This window comes from Macaca nemestrina, chromosome 4, assembly GCF_043159975.1.
Source record: "Macaca nemestrina isolate mMacNem1 chromosome 4, mMacNem.hap1, whole genome shotgun sequence".
Classification (NCBI taxonomy): Eukaryota; Metazoa; Chordata; class Mammalia; order Primates; family Cercopithecidae; genus Macaca; species Macaca nemestrina.
The window spans coordinates 160,140,780-160,148,003 of NC_092128.1; the positions used below are offsets into that span (position 1 = coordinate 160,140,780).

Below are 7,224 nucleotides of genomic sequence, written 5' to 3' on the forward strand. Positions count from 1 at the left end.
TACAGGCATAAACCAGCAGGCCCGGCTAAGCAGTATTTTTTAAAGTTCCCCAAATACTTCTAATATGCACCCAGAATTAAGGACACCCTATCTAATCCTACTCCTTCATTTTCCTGATGAGGCAATATGAGAGGTGACATCACTTAGGAGAGTGAGTAAGGGATATACTAAAAATAACTAAAGTTGCTCAACGCAAAATGTTCTCTTTCCATCAGATCGTAGATTCATGATGGAAGGAATGATCAGAAAATCAAGAGATTGGGAAGAATTGGCTTACCAACTAGACTGAAAGTAAAGCAACTGCAAGCTGTATGTGGTGGCACTTCAAATAGGAGTAGTGGGAACTAACACGAAAAGAAAAACATGATTACAGTTGGCAGGCAAAGGAGGGATCTGTGCAGGAAATAAGTTGGCTGAATAAATAGAATGAGCTAAGACTAGATTATCCAAACACGAGATTCATTTCTAAATCAGACAGAGCTGAACTTAACAATAACTCTATCTACTTGTAGTTTCCTAACTGTATAAATTTTACACTGGTAACGAGCATGGATTTGCAGTTCTCTGCAAATCTTACTTCTGAAAATGAGAATATAGACAGCTCCCTGGTTCAGAGGAACTGAGAATGGAAATTACATTGTTTCATGAGGTCAGATTTTTCTCAGGTTTACTCACACATTTAGGATATCAAAATAAATAAATTGGGGGTGGCAAGGAGGGAGAACCAATGCAGGAGGTCAACTAATATTTACTGGCAGAAGAGCAAGGGAAAAAATGTGGTGGTGGTTTGTTTTCCATGAACAGCTCCAATCTCTTCATCCTCCCTCCAAGCCAACTTTATTTCCAGATGGTCTTTAAATTCTATGACTTAAAGAACTATAGTCTTTCCAGGAGCAGTAGCTCACGCCTGTAGGAAGGTTGCTTGAGGCCAGAAGTTTGAGACCAGCCTAGTCAACATGGTGAGACTCAAATCTTTTTTTTTTTTTTTTTTGAAACTGGGTCTCCCTCTGTCACCCATGCTGGTAGAGTGTAGTGGTGCGATCAAGGCTGACTATAACCTCTGTCTCCTGGGTTCAAGCGATTCTCCTGCCTCAGTCTCCCAAGTAACTAGGATTACAGGCATACGCCACCATACCTAGCTAATTTTTGTAATTTTAATAGAGATGGGGTTTCACTGTGGCCAGGCTGGTCTGGAACTCCTGACCTCAGGTGATCTGCTGCCCGCCTTGGCGTCCTAAAGTGCTGGGATTACAGGCGTGAGCCACCACTCCCAACCAAGACTCAAATCCAAATAAATAAATAAATATGTTACAGCTCAGGTCTTTTAGAATTTGTCTAGCAGTTTCCCTAGTCTTCACCAGAACACCCCCCAACCCCCACCACCCCACCAAAAAACGTTTTATCCAGGATAAAACTGCTTGCCTTATTATTTTCTTAAATTTCATGCTGTAATCATTTATACAGTTTCCCAACTTTTTTAGCATGAATCTTTCAAAATACAATTTTCTTATCTCCGTTTGTGATCCTGATCATATGTCAAGTAATATAATTTTCTGATTCATACTTTCAGAATATTTTGTCTTAATTTCCTGATTTTTGCACACACATATACAAATAAATCTCCATTTTTCTTTTCTTCATTCTTCTTTTATTTATTTATTTATTTTTGAAGATGGGGTCTCACTCTGTTGCCCAGGCTGGGTCTAGAATGGTGTGAGACTTAGAAATTACTGTAGATATTGTTCATTCAAGTTCTCATAATGAAAATTGTGAGACATCAAATCACTTTTTATGTTACGAACCACGTGCTTCACAAACTCAGATCTCAAAGCTGTATAGTAACAATACTGTAGATTAAATCTAAATGTCAGCCCACCCAAATATAAACTATTGGATATAGAAATATTCCCACCCAATTATGACTTCCCAATAATCGTAATAGTAAGCCCATACAAAAATAAAGCATCAAAGACTTTTTAGCTGCCTATCTACCATCCACTCTCTTTTCTATAGGTTTTCAAAAGTCTAATGGCTCCAACTTCAAAGTAAATCTGACTCAGTATTAGTCAGGGAAAGTCACTCCCAACATTCCTTGGCCCTTTCACCTTAATTCAGAATTCTTCCATTTTTTTTTCCTAAAAGAATCATCAATGGCTCTTGAATTTTTTTTCTTTTTTTGCACATATCCATCCACAAATGTCCCTCTTCCATTCTCCCCACAGGTACAGTGATATCTAATGATGGGTTACAATTTTTTTTGTTGTTGTTGTTTCCCCTTTAATAAATTCAGGGGCCTGAATAATTACTAAACAGCCAATTTTATATCTTTAAAATAAGTGTATCCAGGCTGGGCGCGGTGGCTCAAGCCTGTAATCCCAGCACTTTGGGAGGCAGAGGCGGGTGGATCACGAGGTCAGGAGATAGAGACCATCCTGGCTAACACGGTGAAACCCTGTCTCTACTGAATATACAAACAATTAGCCGGGCGCGGTGGCGGCGCCTGTAGTCCCAGCTACTCCGGAGATTGAGGCAGGAGAATGGCGTATACCCCGGGAGGCGGAGCTTGCAGTGAGCTGAGATTGCACCACTGCACTCCAGCCTGGGCGACAGAGCAAGACCCCGTCTCAAAAAAAAAAAAAGAAAGAAAAGAAAAAGGAGCCGGGCGCGGTGGCTCAAGCCTGTAATCCCAGCACTTTGGGAGGCTGAGACGGGCGGATCACAAGGTCAGGAGATCGAGACCATCCTGGCTAACACGGTGAAACCCCGTCTCTACTAAAAAATACAAAAAACTAGCCGGGCGAGGTGGCGGGCTACTCCGGAGGCTGAGGCAGGAGAATGGCGTAAACCCGGGAGATGGAGCTTGCAGTGAGCTGAGATCCGGCCCTGCACTCCAGCCTGGGCGACAGAGCCAGACTCAGTCTCAAAAAAAAAAAAAAAAAGAAAGAAAGAAAAGAAAAAGGAAAAACCCTAAATCAAACAAAATCCCTGCCTTTATAGAGTTGGCAGTAATTAATTTAATTCTCATTTTGCCCCTATTGGGTAGGGACTATTATGACCTTATTTTATAGATACGAAACACATAGCAACAAAATTTACGTAAAGACACAGGGCAGGGGCTGGGTGCGGTGACTCACACCTGTAATCCCAGCACTTTGGGAGGTGGAGGCTGGTGAATCACTTGAGATCAGAAGTTCGAGACCACCCTGGCCAATATGGTGAAACCCTGCCTCTACTAAAAATACAAAACCTGGCATGGTGGCACGCACCTGTAATCCCAGCTACTTGAACCTGGGAGGCTGAGGTTTCTGTGAGCTGAGATTGTGCCACTGCACTCCAGCCTGGGTGACAGAGTGAGACTCCATCTAAAAAAAAAAAAAAAACAGGCCGGGCACAGTGACTCATGCCTGTAATCCCAGCACTTTGGGAGGCCAAGGTGGGTGGATTACCTGAGGCCAGCAGCTCGAGACCAGCCTGGCCAACATGCGAAACCCCGTCTCAGCTAAAAAAAATTAGCCAGGGGTGGTGGCGGCGCCTATAATCCCGGCTACTCAGGAGACTGAAGAAGAAGAATTGCTTGAACCCGGGAGGCGGAGGCTGCAGTGAGCCGAGATGGCGCCACTGCACTCCAGCCTGGGCAAGAGTGAAACTCTGTCTCAAAAAAAGACACAGGTTAAACGACTCACAGGTAAATCTGGAAATTGGGGTTAGGGTGAACTTTCACTTTCACATAATATATTTTGATATATTTAAATTTTTAATAAACTTATTTTACTTTTATACTAGTTTTGTAATTAAAGTGTGAGTTAAAAATATTTTTAAATGATTTATCACTTCCAGTTTCTTATTTAAAACAATCCTACCTTTCCAGGCCCTCCATGATCTAGTCCCATTTGCTTCTCCAACTCTCATTCCTCCTCGCCTCATGCACTCTCCATTCCAGCTACCCTAGGTTAATGTCTCTCTTGAGTTTGGGACTTCTGTTCGCTCATTATTCCGTTACCTGCGAAACCAAGTAAGATCTTGCACACAAATTATGAACCAAAATTAATTATAAAGAGGAGTTTCTTTCATATTGAATCAAAATCCGTTTTTTTTGTTTTGTTTTGTTTTGTTTTGTTTTTTGAGTCGGAGTTTCACTCTTATTGCCCAGGCTGGAGTGCAATGGCGCCATCTCCGGCTCACCACAACCTCTGCCTCCTGGGTTTAAACGATTCTCCTGCCTCAGCCTCCCAAGTAGCTGGGATTACACGCATGTGCCACCACACCCGGCTAATTTTGGTTTTTTAGTAGAGACAGGGTTTTTCCATGTTAGTCAGGGTGGTCTCGAACTCCCAACCTCAGGTGATCCGCCCGCCTCGGCCTCCCAAAGTGCTGGGATTACAGGTATGGGCGACTGTGCCCGGCCCCAAATCTGCTTTTTTATAATGATTTTTACCAATTAGTCTTAGTATTCTATTAGATATTTAGATATTTACAGTTCTCTCTCTCTCTGTGTGTGTGTCTCTCTCTCTGTGTCTTTCTTTCTTTCTTTCTTTCTTTTTTTTTTTTTTTTTTTTGAGACAGAGTCTCGCTCTGTTGCCCAGGCTGGAGTGCAATGGCACTATCTCGGCTCATTGCAGCCTCCGCCTCCCAGGTTCAAGCGATTCTCCTGCCTCAGCCTCCCGAGTAGCTGGGACCACCGGCTTGCACCACCATGCCTGGCTAATTTTTGTAGTTTTAGTAGAGACCAGGTTGATATTTACAGGTTTCTATCCAAGGCATCGTCACAAGACAATACCACCAGCATTTAAATATTTATACATAAGTTTTCTCTTTCTAAGTTAAGCTTCTCTAACACTTTCAGACATTTTGCTGGTTGAACCTTGTTTCACCAGCCTTTACCATCCTAGCTTCTTTTCTTAGCTAGAATACTCCACTTTGCCAATATCCTTCCTGAAGTGGGGCATCTGGAGAGTACACCAGAGTCCAGGGCTGAAACGAGTAGTTAGAAAGCAAACAGCCTCCCTTGCTTTGTTTTTTTCTGAACTTTGTGTATGTGGAGCTCTTATTGTATTCACTTCCTTGACAGTGTGTCCCACATCACTGAATCACAGTTCACTACTGCAGTAATCCACAATGGCTATCACGGTGCTGAGTCCTCTGCACCTAATACCTTACTCTACTGAGTAAGGTATTATTCAGCACATTCTACTTAAGAAGGCAGGAAAGCATTTAATATAAATAGCATTTAATTCAATTTATATTTTCATATAAATGAATTCATTTTTTTTTAAAAAAATTGGTGTTTATTCAAGAGGTAGTCACACAGCTATCTGGAGCACTTTATTCTCCAAAAAAAACCCCAATTCCCCCAAACAATCTGGAGAGGCAACATTTAATTGTATCATGAATCAATAAGTAGCAGTACTTCAAGTGACCAACTTTTTTGTTGTTGTTGAGGCAGAATTTCACTCTTTTGAGGCAGAATCTCACTCTGTCACCTAGACTGGAGTGCAAGTGGCATGACCACAGCTCACTGCAGCCTTGACCCCCCAGGCTCAAGCAATCTTCCCTCCTCAGGCTGCTGAGTAGCTAGGACTACAGGCACGCGTTGCCACCATGCCTGGCTCATTTTCTCTTCTTCCTTTTTTTTTTTTTTTTTTTTCAGTTTTTTGTAGAGACAAGAGTCTCTACAAAACTGGTCTCGAACTCCTGGGCTCAAGCAATCCTCCCCACTCGGCCTCCCAAAGTGCTGAGATTACAGGCATGAGCCACCATGCCCAGCCAAGTGACCAAAATATTATCATCTTCTTTCTCCCTTATCTATTATCTTTCTAGCTACAAAGAGCATCTTCTAGTCACGTTCCGATGATGTTATGGCTTTTCCTCAACATCTGTGTTGGTGCATGGGTAGTTCAGTGGTAGAATTCTCACCTGCCACGCGGGAGGCCCGGGTTCAATTCCTGGCCCATACAGTACGTTACTTGGTTTGGGCCAGGTGCGGTGAGCCATTTGTAGTCCTGCCTCAGCAACAATGAGTGAAACTTCGACTGAAAAACATACAAAAAAACTTTTCGTGGCTCCCAAATGCTTTTTAAGTTGAATGATTTATAGGACAGGCTTTGTGACCCTATGACTGACCGTACTTTATCACAAAAGACTCTAGTTTTCCTCCCATATAACATTTCCTCCCCAGTCAGGAGAGAGACTTTCCCCCAAGCATGTCTCAGCTCAGCCATCTGGAGTTTGCGCATGTGTTTGCCATGTTAATCCCTCCTTTCTAAGAGTTCTCTCTGGGGTTATGAATCTTCTCAAATGGTATGAGTTTGACAGCTAAAATGGACTGATTTAAATCACTGTTCACAAACTGAAAATACGATGGAATCAAAGTTCAGAAAAGATGGCCTGAGGACCTTGCTTTACTAGGAAGCAAGTTCTGGAACCGACACTTGTTTTTGGACTACCCTTTCCTATCTTCTATTTATTACCTTTACTATATTCTCCCTGCTCCTTATTGCCCCCACCCCTTCACTTTTTAACCTCTTCCTGTAAGACACTAAACATATGCAAGAATATGGGTGAAAACAGTAAAAATAATAGTTAACACTTCACAAGAGTGTTTCAGATAGATCCAGGCTCTTTACTAACTTTATCCCTAGTCTTCACAATAGTTCATATAAGGAAGAGATGGACGCACTTTTTTTTTTATTTTATTTTTAGTAGAGACGGGGTTTCACCGTGTTAGCCAGGATGGTCTCTATCTCCTGACCTTGTGATCCGCCCATCTCAGCCTCCCAAAGTGCTGGGATTACAGGCGTGAGCCACCGTGCCCGGCCTGATTTAGGGTTTTTCAACCTCTGTACTACTGAGTAATTTCCAGCAGTGGAAAGAGGGGCTGGTGTCCTGCGCACTGTGGGTTGTGTAGCAGCATCTCTGGCTTCTGCCCACTTCTGCCTACAACAAAAAATATTTATAGACATGGCCAAATGTCCTCTGGGGGCAAAACCACTGGTCTAATTTACTGCTGAGTGCCTGTCACCCAGCACAGCATGCAATAAATCTTTGTTGAATTGAATGAATGAAGTGAATGCACATAGGAAGCCCTCAGTAAGTGTTAGCTATTTTTATTATACTATTTTCCAACTATATAAGTTTCTACATAAGTGGGATCCGATTATGTGTACTTCACTACAAATTGCATTTTTTCCTCTAACAATCCACCTTGGTTATGTTTTTATATCACCA

The 7,224-nt window shown here is 42.3% G+C and overlaps 1 non-coding gene across 1 annotated transcript; it reads left to right on the forward strand.

The window, feature by feature from the left end:
• Window positions 1-5,883: 5,883 nt before the first annotated feature.
• On the forward strand, window positions 5,884-5,954 carry TRNAG-GCC (transfer RNA glycine (anticodon GCC)). Its single transcript has one exon. It is a non-coding gene; the product is annotated as a tRNA-Gly (tRNA).
• The last annotated feature ends 1,270 nt before the right edge of the window (window positions 5,955-7,224 follow it).